The sequence below is a fragment of the Acomys russatus genome, chromosome 5, assembly GCF_903995435.1.
Source record: "Acomys russatus chromosome 5, mAcoRus1.1, whole genome shotgun sequence".
NCBI classification, from domain to species: domain Eukaryota; kingdom Metazoa; phylum Chordata; class Mammalia; order Rodentia; family Muridae; genus Acomys; species Acomys russatus.
Genome location: NC_067141.1, coordinates 63,659,341 through 63,677,215, shown reverse-complemented (window position 1 = coordinate 63,677,215; position 17,875 = coordinate 63,659,341).

Genomic DNA, 17,875 nt, shown 5'->3' with positions numbered 1-17,875 from the left:
GCCTACTTTTGTTTTGTTTTTCACTTATCACAATGCATGGATGTGGTAAAAATTTAAACATCACGTGCTCTTTATCATTCATTTTCAGACGTTAAATATTTTATTCTCAGAAGTAGGTAACTATTGGCTCTGTGTGTGTGTGTGTGTGTGTGTGTGTGTGTGTGTGTGTAGAAATAGCCTCCTAAATAATAGTCAATTGTACATATTATTCATTGTCTTGATTTTTTTTTAATTTAATAAGCTGTCCCAGAAATTGCTTCAGATGAACCTATGCTCTGCGTGGCTCTTTTTCTGACAGTGTAGTATTCCCCTGTGAGGAAGAGTATAGGTCACTTGCTGACCAGTCCTGAGGTGCTCTTATTGTTGACAGTGTCTGCACTGTCCTGGATACTGATGTGGTGTACCTAAAGCGGGACTGTTGAGAGCAGGCGTTGGGTGTTAAGGAGAAGAGAACCGCGGTGTAACAAGAATTAGGAGCTAGAGAAGGGGAGAGACTTGAGGCTCGGGAGGCCCTGTAGAGAGAGCAGGGAGGCTACGCCAAGAGGCAGCAGGCTTGGGGCTCAGCCTAAGTTCTGTCCTCACTAATTCTATGATTTCATACAAGTTACTGAATTTGTCTATACTCCTCTTCCCCCCTTGCAAAACGGTGAGGATAATATGAACTTCATTGATTTGTTGTAAAGTTAAAAAAAAAAAAATTCCTTGACTGTGGGAAAATAGACCAACACACTCTACAATAACAGCAGCAATTATCTCTGGGTAGTTACGTCTGAAATGCTTTGTGTTTTCTTTTCTGTTTTCTGCATTATCTGTGTTAGCTAAAAGTTCTTTAGTGTGCATGTGTTATGCTCACAACCAACGAGAAAGAATATAGACTAGACGGTCATGGCAGAGCAGGCAGGGACACCATCACAGGCCCAGACACCGAGGGCACGTCCAGTGGAAGACATGAGTGGGTGTTGGGATGGATGTTTGCAGGGAACGCCATCCAGCTGTGCTCCAGCGGGGCCACGTGTGCTCATCCCCTTCATGCCTTCTTCCTGGCACTGAAGCAGTCAGATCCTGGCCAGGCGCCACGCCTTTTGGAGCTTGTGATGATGAAAAGAATGAAGACCTAAATGTCTTCTATGAGCACTTTGAGCCTGTGAGGTGTTTTGCCTAGTCAGGGAAATCAGGACAGGCTTCCTGCAGGAAGCCTTCCCTGCATTAGACCAAGTAGAAGGGCAAACAGGTGTTATTCAAGCAAACAGGTAAAAGAAGAAATAGCCAAGTGAGTGTTCCAGGGGCAGGAGGAAGCCTAGTGTGAGGCAAATGGGCAGAGAGCAAGGAAAGGCTGAGGGTGGTGCCTTAGCGAGTTAGAGCCCTTCAGAGCTACGGTGAGAGTTTCAGCTCTCATCTGGAAAGCAGCTGCATTCACGGAAGGGTCTAGACTCCCACACCACACTATCGGACTTGTGTTTTCAGCAGCTCGTTAGCTGGAGAGCTGGAGATGTGTGAGTCAGTGAGGAGACCACTGGGAATAGAAGGTGATCATGGGAATGAAGGGAGACATGATGAAGATGGAAGGAAAGGAATGGGGTTAACAGGTGAGAGACCTGCCTGGGATTCTGTGAAGGGGCCGGGGGAGGTGGGAGGGGCTGTAGGGCCAGGCTGAAGGCTTCAGTCAGCCACCTGGAGCCATGGATACTGATGTAGGCATGATCACCACCCAGATGAAGTGCTTACCTGGGTCAGGCCATGATTAGCTCCTTTAAAACAGAACAAACCCACCAACTTTCTGCCTTCTATTGCCGCCACCCTGCCTTAAAAAGAGAATGTTGCCAGGCATTGGGGAGGCAGAGGCAGGCGGATCTCTGTGAGTTCCAGAAACCCTGTCTCCGGGGGAGTGGGGGAAGAGGAGGGGGTGGATGTTACTGTGCACAGGCATGATGTGATGGGTGTGAGTGCAGGCACAGGAGTGCCACAGTGGGTGTGGAGAGGTCAGAGAACAACTTTCAGAAGACAATTCTCTCATCAGTGTGGGACTCAGGGTCTGCACTTAGGCTGTGGGGCTTGGGCAGCAGGTCCTTTTTACCCACTGAGCAATAGCAACTATTTTTCGCATGTTTATTTTATTTCATTCATGCGATTAACTCTAGGAAGAGGGGGATTGCTTTTCTGGGCTGGCTGTGCTAAGCGTCTTGATTTGGGTGGAGATTGTGATGATGTAAAGGTTTGCAAAACTCTACAGTAGGCAGCAGTTAGCTCTGGGTAGTTAATTTATTATTATCATTATCGTCGTCGTTGTCATCATCATCATCATCATCATAATTACTATTACTGTTTTGAGATCAGGTCCATATAGCACAGGCTGGCCTTGAACTAGCTATTTATCTGAGGATGACCTTGAACCCTTGATTTGCCTGCCTGCCAAGGGCTAGAATTATAGTCCTGCATTATATCAAGTCTCTGTAAGTATGTTTAGACAGCATAGATGATTGGAAGATGAAGAAGAAAAACAAAATACTTAGAGGCAAAGCGAGGCTTCACACCAGCATTCTGGTTTCAGAGGATGGCCATTAGGCTACCCTGCCATGGAAGGTGTGTGTGTGTGTGTGTGTGTGTGTGTGTGTGTGTGTTTAGCAGGAGAGAGTGTGATGAAGTCTATAACTTTGAAAGATTAATCTGGTGCCAGTGTGCAGGATGGATGGGTGGCAGGAGAGTAGTCAGTGGTCTAAGCTATGATGATGGGAGGGAGGGAGAGAAGGAAGGAGGGAGGGAAGGAAGGAAGGAGGGAGGGAAGGAGGGAAGGAGGGATGGATAACAGAGGCCATTAAGACCAGATTTAAGCCTCCACATTTCAAGTTCTGGGATTATAGTCATGCACCACTATTCCCTAATCAACATATATTCATTTACTAATTTCTTTTTAATTACATAAAGGTGTGTGTGTGTTTGTGCACATGTGTGCGTGTGCACATGAATGAGAGTACTACAGAAGCCTAAGGTGTGGGTACTGCTGGAGCTAGAGTACAGGCAGCTGCCTGTCATGGGTGATGGGAATTGAACCTGGGTTCTCTGGAAGAGCAGTATAGACTATAGGCTCTAAACCCCTGAGCTGTCTCTCCAGGCCTTCAACATGCATTTTAAAAAATATTTTATTTAATTTTAATTCATGTGCATTGGTGTGAGGGTGTCAGATCTTGGAGTTACAGACAGTTGTGAGCTGCCATGTGGTTGCTGGGAATTGAACCCTGGTCCTTTGGAAGAGCAGGCAGTGCTCTTAACCACTGAGCCATCTCTCCAGCCCCTCAACATGCATTTTAAATCTCATAGGCCCACAGGTCAGAAATTTGGCAGGCACACTGTGGTCCCTCTCAGCTTCATGGAAGCCAGGCGTTAGCTGGCCAGGACTTTGCTGTTGTTGTTGTTGTTTTTAGGTTCTGGGGAAAGACTGTCCACCCTCATTCCCACTGATGGCAGATTTCCGGTCTTTGCTTGCTGCATCCTGTCGATGTCAGGAGGGGAGTCAGCTTCAGCTCACAGCAGCCACTCTCTGGTCCTTGTATGTGTCCCTTCTGTCTTCATAGCCAGAAACAGTGTGCCTTTCTATGCTTCCAATACGGCGCCCCCATTCCCCTTCCACCAGCTCCCCAGAAGGATTTTTGCATTTCAAGGGCTCTCACTCATCCTCTGCCTCATATCATGTCCCTTCCACCACATGGCATAGTCACAGTGGCCATACGTATTGGTGGAAGTCCTGGGGCCATGCTAAGAATCTATGCACGAACAGAGCCACTTGTTCTCGTGTGTCTTTGGAAGCTGGGTAAGGAGAAATATAAAGAGGGGGTAGTGTGAGGCACAAGGAGCCCCTGCAGGTTGGAAAGTGAATACTGGAAAGGTGATGTCAGCGCTGGGCTGGGAGAACGATACACAGGACAGGAGCTGTTGAGGGAGGCGGGGCTCAAGGAAGATACCTAAGACAACAGGAAATGGGAACTCACTCTCAGTAGATACCACCTCTTTTCTTTTCTTTTTCTTTTTTTTTTTTTAATTTAAAGTCACCCTTGTAGTAAAGATCATAAATCCCATGACCTTCCCATATGCAGATACTGGGCCACACAGATCAAGATTTCCAGTCTCCCATTCCCAAAGTCTCTGTGTTCCTACCCAGTTAGTAAGTCCCCACAGGTGGCCATTATTTGGATATCAATCACCATAGATTAGTTTTGTTTTGACTTGCGCTTCATCTGAATGGCCATCTCATATGTACCTTCATCTGAATGGCCATCTAATATGTACACTCATCACATACCTTCTGCAGGCCTAGGGTACAGCTCAGCAAGGGAAGATAACATTCATGAAGCCCTGGTCCAATTTCCAGTATCAGAGGAAAAAAAAAAATCAGAGAAGTAAATAAAACAGTGTGTGGGGTGTTTGCTATCTCCCGAGTGCTAGACCAACTCTGGAGATGACACGGTAAGCATCAAAGTCCCAGCCAACATGAAACATAAGCAACAAGGTGAGCTGGGGGAGAGTGAAAACAGAGAAAAAAGAGGGAAGTGTGTGTGTGTGTGTGTGTGTGTGTGTGTGTGTGTGTGTGTGTGTAAGCATAAAAGAGTCAGTGTGTGCCAGTTGAAGAGCCAGAACATTCCAAGAGAGAGGGAGCAGTCTCTAGCCTCGCCTGCCTCTGAGAGGTTAATCAACGTGTATTTATGGAGCCCTGCTCTGTACAAGGCTAAACGTACGGAGAGGAATGCAGAGCGGCATAAAACTCCCTGTAATAATGATCTCTAACATGCCTATAGAGATAAGTGAAGGCCCTGGTGGGGCAAACACCATCAAACTCAAGTATGAACATGTCATTCATTCTCTGCTTAAAATCTTCTTATGGCTTCTTGTCATTGGGGCTAGGACCGAAGGCTCCCATGGCTTCTCTGGCCCTTGTGGTCCCACGCTGTGGACTTCTGGAGCCCTTAGGTCTTGCCTTTATCCTTGGCATTCTGTCTCTCCTGACATCCTGGTTCCCCCACCCCCACACCACCCTTGTTCTGCTCCCCTAGACTTCACAGCCTTTGTGTAATTCATTTCTTCTGATTGTATTCCCCTCCCTAACCCTGGAGGGTCCCAGCTGGCTCTGTTTGCCTTTATCCACAACTTAGTAGTACAGTGGTTAGCTCCTCAGAGGAGCCTTCCCTGATTTGCTGGCTTAAAACATCTCTCTGTTTTGTGCTCTGTCAGCCTGTCACATGGAACAAACTTTCCTTGTCATGGAGAGTAATGACATATCCATGTGATAGCGGTGATACTCATTGGACACCCTTGTGAGAGCAAGGCCTTCTCTTGCTTGTGATTGGCCATGACTCCCCAGCACCTAGCTTTGCAAGGGCCTAGTAAATACTTGCTGAATGAATGAGCTTATGGATATCAAGTCAGGAGTGCTGTCTTTGAGCCCCCCCACATGACCTTGGGTATGTGACCTTTGGTACATGGCCTTGGGTACATGACCTTGGGCACGTGGCTCTCTTCACTTCCCTGGGACTCAGTTTCATCATCCATAAAATGAAGAGACTGACTCTCAAAGACCTCTCCAGCCTCCTGTCCTTGGGTTCCATGACTCACACTCGTAAGAATGTCACTGGGCCGACGGCCAGCACATTAGCGCTGATATTAGTAAGTGCTGAGTAAGAAGGTGGCAAGTGTCTGCTGTAGTGGCAGGACAGAGCAGCTGCAGCAGCATGGATGCTCAGAGAGGTCCTGGAAGAGATAGGTAGAGGAAAATGGGCAAAAAAAGAGTGTTTTCATTGCATACCTACAGTCCCAGCACTTTCAAGGCAGAGATAGGAGGGCCACAAGGTGGAGGCCAGCCTGGACTGTACTATGTAGTGAACTCAGGGTTAGTCTGGGCTACATGCAGCCTCTGGGGTAAGGAGAGAGGGAGAGAGAGACAGAGAGACAGACAGACAGAGAGACAGAGAGAGAGAGACAGAGAGACAGAGAGACACAGAGAGAGAGAGAGAGAGAGAGGGAGAGAGGGAGACAGACAGACAGACAGACAGCCAAACAGAGACAAAGAGACAGAGAGAAGGAGACTAGTAGCCTGGCTACTAATTGAGGAAGGATCTCCCCTCAAGGAGAGAATCTGTGGTTTAGTTTCCTGTTGCTGCTGTAGCAAGTCATCACAAGTCTGAGGGCTTAAAACAACAAATTTCATTGTCTTACACTTCTGTAGACTAGAAGTCTGAAGTCATTCTCTCTGTCAAGGTGTGGACAGGACCTGCTCCTCCTTATAAAGGGTGTTGGGGAATTTGTGTCTTTGCTAGTTCCACTTCTGAAGGCTGCCCTCATTCTCCAGGTCACAGCCCTGTGTCACCCTGCTTTTGATTGTGACCTTGTTTTCTCCCTTTTATAAAGGGCGTGCTGTGTACATCCAGATAATCCTGGAGAATCCACTGGTCTCATGATCACTAAGGTAATTATATCCGCAAAAATCCCTTTTTGCCAAGTTTGGCAATATATTCTCTGGTCCTGGGCATAAGGACACAGACATCTCTGAGGGCCATTTTTCAGTAACTAGTGGTTGCTCACATGGCCCTTGCAGCCGGAATGCCTCAGTTCTACCTTGGTTTTGTCAGATACTAGTAGTCTAATGCTAGGTGAGTTCCTTAACTCCTTATGGCCTTAGTGCTCTCTTTTGTAGACTAAAGAAATGGTAGCATGGGGGCTGGAGGGATGGCTCAGTGGTTAAGAGTACACACTGCTCTTCCAAGGGTCCTGAGTTCAATTCCCAGCAACCACATGGCATCTCACAATGGTTTGATGCTGTCTTCTGGTGTGTAGATGTACATGCCGACAAAATACACATATACATAAAATATATAAATAAGTATTTTTTAAAAAGAAAAAATGGTATCGTATACCTAATTGTGCTTGTTGTCTATTGCTGTGTAACATTTAGCGCCATAGCTGGGGGGCTAAAAAATGATTTATTTATTATTTTTCTTGTTGAGGATTGAACTCATAGCATTGTTTATACTAGGCAAGCGCTCTACCACTGAGCTACATTCCCTTCTCCAGTTAAACAATGATTTTTTTGTTTGTGTTTATTGCTGTTGTTATTTGCTTGTTTTTTAAAACTCAAGGACCATTTTATTAGTTTTAGAGAAAAACAACATGGCAGGCAAGCTACAAATCCTGGCAGCTTCTGGGGGAGAGGGACTATAGAAAGAGAGGGAGTCGTCTTTAGAGTTAGAGTCAGCAGAGAAAGCAACTGGAAAAAAAGGAAGAGGGTGTCTCCAAGGAAACTGAGCAAGCCCAGAGTGTCCAGGCGAGCAAGTGTCTTAGTTAGGGCTTTATTGCTGTGAAGAGACACCATGGCCACAGCAACTCTTATAGAGAAAAATCACTCAATTATGACCGGCGTCTTGATCTGTAGACAGCAAGTAGAGACTGTGTGTGTATGTTTCATACTGAGCATTTAAGTCTTCAAAGTATTTTTTAAAAGATTTCATTTATTTATTAAATATACAGTGTTGTGCTTGCATGTAACACCTGCAGGCCAGAAGAGGGCACCAGATCTCACACCTGTAGGCCAGAAGAGGGCACCAGATCTCATTATAGATGGTTGTGAGCCACTATGTGGCTGCTGGGGATTGAACTCAGGACCTTTGGGAAGAGCAGGCAGTGCTCTTGACCTCTGAGCCATCTCTCCAGCCCAGTCTTCAAAGTCTTAACACACAGTAACACACTTCCCCTAACAAGGCCACACCTCCTCCAGTAAGGCCACACCTCCTCCAATAAGGCCACACCTCCCCCAGTAAGGCCACACCTCCTCCAATAAGGCCACACCTCCTAATAATGCCACTTCCTGTGGCCAAGCATTAAAACACATGAACCTATGGGGATCATACCTATTCAAACCACCACAGCAAGCAAGTTTAGGATTTGGGCTGGTTTCAAAGAAGAGACAAGAGATAAGGAAAACCTATTCTTTTCCTTTATAACTCAGAAAAGTAGGCAGAAAAACTAGGAAGATATGCTTTTTGGGTTTTTTTCCTGGTTTTTTTTTTTTTTTTTTTTTAGACAGGGCCTCATGTAGTCCAGGTTGGCCTGGAACTCACTAAGTAATTGAGGATGACCTTGAACCCTCCTGATCTCCCTGCCTACAACTCCTAACTGCTGAAAATACAGGCAATGGCAGTGCCCAGCATAGCAATGATTTTTTTTTCTTTAATTTTCATAGTTGGATAGGGGGCTGGGCATTTCTTCTGCTCAGGGTGGTGCCAAAGATTCAGACAGCTGTGTTCAACTAGAAAGTCAGCTATGGGTTGAACTAAAGTGGCCTCACTTGTTTGGCACTTGGTACTGGCTGCTGGCTAGACGACAGCTTTGGTTTCCGTCTGTGAAACCTTTTTACATCCACCAGCTTCTCCAGCTTCTCTAGCACCAGATCTCTTTACAAGCAGGCAGAGCTGAAAGGCCTCTTATGGCCTAAGCCCACGCTGTGCCATCCCTATGGCATCTTCCTGGCCAGACGGGTTCAAAGGGAATAGACTTCCCAAAGCCACGCTGCACACAGCTTGCAGGATGTGTAAGTTGCAACAGGAGTTGTGAGAACTCCACGAACTAAAGCATGGACTAGGGCAGGATGTAGCCAGGTTTGGGGGCATAGGCCTATAATTCTACACCTGGGAGGCTGAGGCAAGGACACGCAGAGTTCTAGGCCAGCCCGGGTTTCATACACTAGTGAGACCAGAACTAAAAAACACCCTTCCACAACCTATGGCAAAATGCTTAGCCACCCTAAGCCCCTCCCTCCGTTCTCACCTGTAAATGAGATGAGTGGTTGTTCCTAGGGTGGGACAGAATGATCTTCACAAACGCTTAGTTCAGGTAGTGACAAACTCAGTAAGTTTAGCTTTCAGGGGTGCCCACATCCCTCCAGATAATGCCAGGTCTTCCCTCTTTCTCTCCTTTTCCTTCTTCTCCCCTTTTCTTTTTCTTTCTTTCACTGTGTAGTTCAGGTCTGTCTCTGCCTCCAGGTCCTGGGATTGTAGTTACGAGGCAGCATGCCGGGCTCCAGGCTTTTCTCTGATGTCCCTTTATCTAAGACAGTGTTCACCGGACACATGGAACAAAGCACCACCCTCACACATGTGTATGTGTATGTAAGAGACAATGAAGGTCCAAAGTCTTAAGAAATTTGGGGATGGGACCATGGATAGGACTGTGACCCTAGTCTTTGTGACGGCTCAGCTATTTCCAATTTGGAAATGATGTCCAACTTTTAGTTTCTTAGTTTGTTTGTTTTTGTTTTGTTTTGTTAGTGTTTCAATACAAGGTTTCTCTGTGTAACAGAACCTTGGCTGTCCCGGAACTAGCTCTGTAGACCAGTCTGGCTTCAACTCACAAAGATCCACGTGCCTCTGCCTCCTGAGTGCTGGGATTAAAGGTGCGCCCCATCGCACCTGTTTTGTTTTTATTTTTAAAGTAGGGAACAGGGGATATTCTTGCCGTCTTTTTCAAGCAAACACAGTGTATAGCATGATATTTATTATGATATTTATGATCTATTACAATGACTATGATTTTGGCCTTTTTTCTTCTTAGGTAAAAACCTGTCAACAAGCACACATTTACCACGAAGTGATCTTCAATGTGTTGAAATGGGGCCAACGTTCTGTGAGCATATAACAGTTTTATTACAGCTGCAAAGCAGTGCTGGCAGGACAGCTCTCTGTGCTTGTCACCAGAACCAGAGTAGAGTTCAACCACTGAATTTCCATGGTGAAAGGAGAGAACCGATTCCTTCCTCCAAGTTGTCCTCTGACCTCCACACACACAGTGAGACATGCTTGTGTACAGGGGTTTGCATACACACTAAATAAATAAATAAATAATGAAATAAGCATAGTGGTGAACACCTCTAATCCCAGCACTTGGGAGGCAGAAGCAGGTGGATCCCTGGGGTTCAAGGCCAGCCTGGTCTACGGAGTGAGTTCCAGGACAACCAGGGTTACACAGAAAAACTAACTCTGTCTCAAAATAAATGAAGCCAAACAAAAACAAAACAAAACAAACAAACAAACAAAAAACCAACCACAACAAATAAAATTAACAGCAAATTTTAAAACTGCTTATTGCATACCAGGCTCTCATCTCATCCAGCTACTGGGAGGTACCATCATCATTGTCTTTTGACAAACAATGGTACCAAAGTTTAGAAGTAATTTGCCAATGTAGTAATCAAAGGAGCTGGATTTCAAGCCTGTAAGAAGTCACCAGAATTTTTCCCCATTAGAATTAAAATGAATTGTTTGTATGTGTGAGTATGTGCACACACATTCGTGTGTACATGTGTGTGCATGTGTATGCACATGCACACGCATGTGTGTGTGTGTTCCTATGCACACACTCATAACAAGATACCAGAGGACAGGTCTGGGGAGTCATGTCTCTCCTTCCACTGTGGATTTGGAGAACTGAACTCGGGACATCAGGCCTGTGTTGCCAGCACTGCTTATCCACTAAGCCATCTTGCTGGCTCCTCCATTGGAAATCTAAAATAGTTATTTATTCGTGTGTTTGTATGCTTGCATAAGCTTATGTGCACCTTGTGGTTGCAGGTGCCTGTGAAGGCCGGAAGAGGGCGTTAGATGCCCTGGAGGTAGAGCTATAGGCAACTGTGAGCACCCAACATGAATGTTGGGAACTGGTACCTGGGTGCTCTTCAGGAGCAGTGGGTGCTCTTAACTGTTGAGTTATCTCTTCATCTTCATGCCTTTTACTGAGAACTTTGTTTTGGTTTTATTTATTTTAATTATTTTTTTAATCTTTTGGATTTTTGACACAGGGTTTCTCTGTCCTGGAACTTGTGCTGTAGCCCAGGCTGGCTGGCCTCCAACTCAGAGATCTGCTGCCTCTCCCTGACTCTGCTTGCCTCCCACATGCTGGGATTAAAGATGTGCATCACCCCTGCCTAGCCACTGGACACTTTTGACAAGGAGTCTCCTGGTGACAAGTGGAGTGGAGGCAGAGAGGTTAGGAGGGAAGAGGTGGTGGGGGCAGAGAGGTTAGGAGGGAAGAGGTGGTGGGAGGCAGAGGTCCAAGTGTTGACAAGGTGATGGAACATTTGATGGGGGAGGGAAAAGGTAGAATGGGATTCTGGGTCCAGAAGGTAGGGTCCTGGAAAGGATGCTCTCAAGGGGAAGAGAGGGAGGAAAGATGAAGGAAAGGATCCTGTATATCAAGTGAGAGGACCACTGTGGGAACTGGCTCTCTCCTTCTACCATGTGGGTGCCAAATCTCAAGTTCAGTCCATCAGTCAGCTTGGTGCAAGCATTTCTGCTGGCTGAGCTCCCACCAGCCCTGCTTTATTCTGTTTTGAGACAAAGCCTTATTATGTCTACCAAGCTGGCCTGACATTTGGTGTGTAGTTGGTCTCAAACTTACAGGCCTACTCAGTCTCCTGAGGTCTAGGAAGGAGCTTGGGTTTTAGAGGAAGTCAGTTCTGAGTTCAAGGCTATCCCCTGGTCCAGCTCTCATCTCTCAGTGGCGCTCTTATCTAGGAGGATACTAGCATCTGTTTCTAAGGATGTTGGGAAGGGCTACAGACATGAGAGAAAACCAACAACGAGCTTCTAGTGCCTTGGTGGTTCAGAACAGATGCCCCTGGAATACTGGTTTTCTCCTCTGGCCTTCTGCTCACTCATGCTCCAGTCTCATTTGGCCCAGCCAGTCTCCTGGGCTCCACCTGTTGGAGTTTTGCTGGCCCAGCTCCCGTGGCTCTTGTTCTCCAATCATTTTCCTGACCCTGCTGGCTTGCAGAGATCAGAGGATTGTCTCTCTCTGGTACCCCAGAGTACTCTGGATCACTCACAGAAAACCTAGCATACTCACTGTCTTACTGTACAACTGTCCATTTTGGAGTTTGTTAGACCTGTAACAAACACAAGAAACAGTGAGGGTCTCCTAGCTTGAGTGCTGACAGGCAGCAGGAGACCAGTTTTGCACCTGTGTTTTTTGCGTGTGGCGGTGGTGGGATGGGGAGGGGGTCGGGGAATCTAGAAGGTCTTGATTAATTCCTGAGTCCCCAGAAATGAATCAGAGGTTGATGCTGCTGCGTTGAGTAGTTGCACGGACTGGAAACTGCAGAGAATATGGGATGTCTTCTGAGAGGGCATCTACTGCAGGTAGATGAAAGATCCTGCTCATGGGTCCCTCTTGGGTGAGAGCAGGAAGGGAAGGATCCTGCCATGGGGGAGTCACAGGTCTCAGTCCTGGTGGAGCCTGCAGCTCCGGGGTAAGGGTGGGGGTGAAGATCCTTGGACAGTGGAGGAAAAAGATGGTCCCTGTGGCTGGGTCTTTGGAGTTCTTTCTGAGCTTCTCACCTCTTCTGCATATTCTCCCAACCTAAACTTGAACCTTCCCAGGACTCCCCTTCCTGTAGGAAATTGTCACAACCTGCTCTCAGCATATATGGGGCTCTTCACACTGTAGCATTTCTGGACTGAGGTGTGAGGCCTAACAGACCTGTCCTACTTCATTATGCCTTTTCTAGGGAACTCTCATTTTAGGCATTGATGCTGCTGTTTTCCTCAGTGCAAAGAAAACACCAGGAGGTATTTTCCTCTATCCCACTGAAGGGGCAGTCTAAATAACCTTAAAGTGGACCCCCTAGAAGTTCAGGGCAGTTGGGGAGCTGCAATTCTCCCTGACCATTGTCACTTCACCTTAATGTACCTTGGGACTCGAGAAGCCACATGCAAACAATACTATTTTCTGCTTTGTGTAATAATATCAAATCGTCCATCTAGGATGACCCCTACAGTAATCCTATGAGGCAGTCTTAATTGCCTGGATTTGACAGATGAAAAACTGATTTTCGGGGTGGGAGTAAAGTGACTTCGCCAAGATGAACTGTGCAGTAAGTGTCAAAACTGGAGTTCAGGTTAGAATCTGTGTCTGAAGCCCGGGCACTTCCAGAAAGAGCTGCAGGGCTCTGGAAGAGCTTCAGGAAGATTTTGCCGAGGCATGGATGGCCTCATTGGCAGGACAGCTGGAGGATGGAGTAGGGGACATCCTAGCAGGAAAGGACCGACAGCTCATTTGAGAGGCTTCAGCTAGCTGGACCCTGTCTGTGGCATACAGACTTTGAGGCTTGGAGGCTCCCTCTACTTCCTGCAGAGGAGCTCGGCTTGGCCATGGTGTGTGTGTGTGTGTGTGTGTGTGTGTGTGTGTGTGTGTGTGTGTGTGTGTGTTTGCGCGCCATCCTCTTCTACAGCCCAACCTCCATCAGCAGTCCCTTCTGATTGGTCCTTGGAGCAACTAGAGCTGAAGGCATGCTCAGCATCTTCATATCCTCCCTCTGGGCCATGGAGGGCAGCATGTACGTGTACCCCTTGACCATATCCTCAGGCCCTATAGAAAAGCCTCTACCACCTGTCCAGGTCCCTTCCCTGCAGGTCAAGGCTCCCACCGTGGACAGGCTCCTGTGATGATGGATCGCTGGCCCCAACGCACATATTATTATGAAATGGGTTTATTACACTCTAAATCTCTCGCTAATGTGCTGCTGTTTAATCCCTTTATCCAATTCTCAGTCTCTTAGGCCCAGCCATAGCTCTCTATAGCCAGGATGAAGACTGAGCAGTTGAGTGGATAATTTTTGACTTGGGGAAGGGGGAACAAAGTGGAGTCTTTTCAGAAGAAGGGAGGCCAGAAGCAACCTCGCAACCCTGAGGGAAGTTCAAGGGCACAGCTACAGGCCTTGGACATGATAGGGCCTTCCTGGGCCTGAGTTCACTAGTGGAGCTTACCTGACTGCCTGCCTCTCTTGCTGTCTCTGCTTGTCAGTCCCACTTTTACCTTCTCCATCTCTTTCTCAGGCTCACACCTGCTAGCTGCCCTGTTTTGTCCCTGGCACCGTACTCAGGGCTTTGACCACCTCCTCTCTGGCTGTTAGGCCGTCTCTGCCTCCCTGAACCAGACCAGGACGATGGTGTCCACTTCCCTCTGGATGAAGGGGTCCATGATCCTGAGTTCTCCCACCCTATTTCAGCCTCATACTCTGGAGGGTTCCTTCTGTTGAATCCATCTCTTGTCTTTCCAAGTCACTTTTTACCCCAGCTCCACACTAGCCAGCCACCTACCAACTTGGGCACCTGCTACCGCAGTAGCCACTACCTTTCCTCTTCACCCCCCAACTTCTTCCATCTGCCCCACTGTTGGTCTCTAGCCTGCCACCAGCAGTTTGCGCCTCCTAGGCTGCCCCCACTGGAGCTGACAGCTCAGCTCTCCAGGCCTCCTCCCTCCTCCCCTCCCTACTATCTGGCCACCTCGCTGCTGGCCTTCTCTCCCCTCCCTCAGTCCCTATCTCTGTCTCTCCCAGTGTCTCTCCCCAGCAGTCCCTCCCCACTCTGACACACCAGCCGGTAAGGCAGCCAAGGCTTCCTGCTGTCAGCTGGGGAATAGATAAAGATAAATGATATTATGTTAAATTCCACTTAATGACAAATTTTTAATTTTCTGAACATGGTCATTTTCTGGCTAGTGAATCAAGTGGAGGGAGCTAATTACATGAAGATCTGAACAAAAATAACTCCTAATTTTCAAGGATAATGGAAGAGAAATGTTGGAGATTAATGGCACTATTTATCTTTTTTAAATTTCTATCTTTCTCTGTGATAGCCGTGCTCCCCAAGGAAAATATTCATAAAATGAAATTGAAGTCGTAACTTAATAGGTTATTAAAATTTTTGAGTGCATATCACTTTCCTTCCGCAGCACTGTAAATTTAAATTGAAGTTTGCGGCTCCCCGAGTCACCAGCGGAGTTTTTTTTATGATGGCACAATAGAGAGAAACATGCATCTTTGTCAGGAGGTATTTGCTAGTCTAATTTTATGGCAGGCCGGATTATCAGACGGGAATGGCAGCGCCGGGGGAAGCTGACAAGCCCGCAGCCGGCAGCCATGTGTTTCCATTAGCGCCCCGAGCCGTCCGGGGCTTCTCCGGACTCTCATTTTCCACTTCAGTCTTTTATCTTGATTTAAAGTGAGGGCGCCCAATATTCAGGGCCTGTCATTTTTCTCTCTCACACACTCTCACGGCTCTTCCTTGTGTCTCCCGCCCACTTCCTCTGCTCCAGGGCCCCTCGCCCTTTCATCTCCGCGTCTCTAACATGGGTACTGCCCTCCCTGCTCCCATCCTCCCTCCATCCTCCTCCAGCCACCCCAGCTCTATGGGCTCCGCCGTGGGGTGGGGGAGAGAGAGAGAGAGAGAGAGAGAGAGAGAGAGAGAGAGAGAGAGAGAGAGAGAGAGAGAGAGAGAGAGAGAGAGAGAGAGAGAGAGAGAGAGACTGGTGGGCTGCCCCTGGAGTTAGTTATAAATTTGAGTGACGCCTTCTCCCTGTGGGCTCATCAGACCAACTTCTGAGTCAGGGCCTGGCTGTGTATGCGGTAAGAGAGGTCCTTTAGGCTCAGGCCCATCAGGCCCTCTAATTGAGTGTTAATAGAGTTGCGAGGGGGAGGGGCCGCAGCTGTTGGCTCTGGGGACAGGAGGACAGGGAGAATTATCACCACCTCTCTCTCTCATCGTCCCTGTCTCTGCTCCTGGCTTTGTCTCTGGGTATACTCAGTGACAGACCTAGAGGGAAGCACCTGAGCCCGGCCAATGCTCTCACACTTCGCAGGTGAGCCCACTCAAGTTCAGGAGATGGAGACTGCCTTGGCTCCCAGTCTAGAAACTCATTAGAGGCTGAGAGAGTAGAAGCTGGACCACCTAGAGATTTAGATGAATGCATTTTTCATTTAAGTGCTCTGCTTCCCTCAGCATCTTTCTGTTCTTGGATGGAAGCCAACACCTTGATGTCCATCTCAGCCCGTACCCCCAACTTTACTCGTTTTTTGGGTAGGAGTTGTGGGCATGCTTTGTTCCGCCAGACCTTGATCTTGACCTTCTCACCCTAAGCAAGGTCATCTTGTATCTCACCCACAGTCCTTTCCTCTTCCACCTTGTACCTGAGCTCCTCACATGGGTGCACACACCTGTCCCCTCCTTCCCTTGTTGTCCCTCACTCCCTCCATCTGGTAGTCTTACCCAAGCATCTTAGACCCCCTCGTATGCTCTCCTGTAGTGCTCTGACACACCCTCGGTGAAGCCTTGAGTTCCGTGCTCTCTTCAGGCCTCACAACCCTGTGTGGCCACAGCTGCATTCCACTCTCCATTCTCTCTCCCCTTTGCCTACCATACGTCTGTGGAGGGTCGGTTCGCGCCCTGGTGCCCCTTGGGACCTGCAGTTCAAGTGTCCTCCACCCTTCATTGCCATCCACCTTTCACGAGTCACCTCAAGGTGCCCGTTTGCTGAGCTCCACAGAATCCCATTGACCATTTCTCTTCCCTGGTCCCCATTAGCTTTCACTCTTCAGGCCAGCCAGCTCCCCATTTGTCACCTACTCACCCGCTGCCTGAGATGTCACTGCACTTACTCTGGACCAACAGATGACCCTCCATCCAGGTCACATACCTTAGTCAAGTGGCCACAGGTTTCCTGCTTTACATGGTCCTATGCACATCAGTGGAGTCCCCGCCCTCCCACCCCGCATAAGGAAGGCTCCTATATAGCCCTTTAGTGTTGAAGACAGTTTGAGATTTTAGCTCCCTCATTCTATAGATGTAGAAACTAAAATTCATCTAGAAAGAGTGCCTGGAATTGAGTTGGGAAGGTAGTTGACAAAGTCATATTTCAATACCCTTCCACTTCTCCATCCTGTCTCCAGAGTTCAGGCTGTGTTTCTTTAGTTATTGAGAGACAGGGTTATTCCTGCTTAGCCTTGGCTGTCCTAGAATCATTTTGTAGACCAGGCTGGCCTCGAACTCACAGCAATCCGCCTGCCTCTGCCTCCCTGAGTGCTGGGATTACAGGTGTGTGCCCCACCCTGCCAGCTAGGGTTGCCTTTGCTATGCAGGGAAATTAGCAACAGCACTTTCTTTCTTTTCTTTCTTTCTTTCTTTCTTTCTTTCTTTCTTTCTTTCTTTTTCTTTTTCCTTTCTTCTTTCTCTGTGTGGCCTGGGTTATCCTGGACCCAGAATGGTAGATCAGGCTGGCCTCGAACTCACAGAGATCCTCCTGTCTCTGCCTCCTTGAGTGCTGGGGTTATAGGCGTTCGTCATCATGGGACTTTCAAGAGCAGAAAACCATGATGCCTTTTTCAAAATGGCATCATGGGTGACTGGGGAACCCTGTAGACATAGGTGGGCCTCTCTGTGGCAGCACTTACCTCCCTCCTCACTTTCCTCTACATCATATTCTCCTCAGCTCCTGCTTGTAGGCCCTGCTCCTTGCCCTGTGTAGTCCTCGGCCTGGCTATTTCCAAGGATGTCTTGGTGCCTTTCCTCCCTATTTGGCTCTCACCATTGTTGCAGGCGTGTTGCAGGCATGTCACAAGCATGTTGCAGGAGTGTTATAGACACGGAAATTTCCACTTGGCTGCCTATGCCACACAGGTCAGGTGGCGAGTGGCCTGGGCTGCCCCCACGCCGTGTTTAGCAGGAGAGCTGAGCGGAGGCGGTGCCTGGTTCCCCAGCTACAGTCTCTCGTTAGAAAGAAATTAAAAGCCACTCAATTTTGGCTAATATCCCTCTGAAGGCCTTTAACTCCACCTGTGACTAACCCATTCATAATCGCTCCGTTTTAGTGGCTCAGGCTGATGTAGCCTCAATTAATTTGGGAGGAGAGATAAACGGCCGTTCCTCTTTGTCTCCCATCCACTCCTCCTTTCTTGCTCTCCCTGTTGTCTCCCCCACAGCCTCTCTGTATCTCTGCCTCCAAGCTCAGTTCTTTCTTCTTTCAGTCTCACCTTTCTTCCTCATCTTGAGTGTGTGTGTGTGTGTGTGTG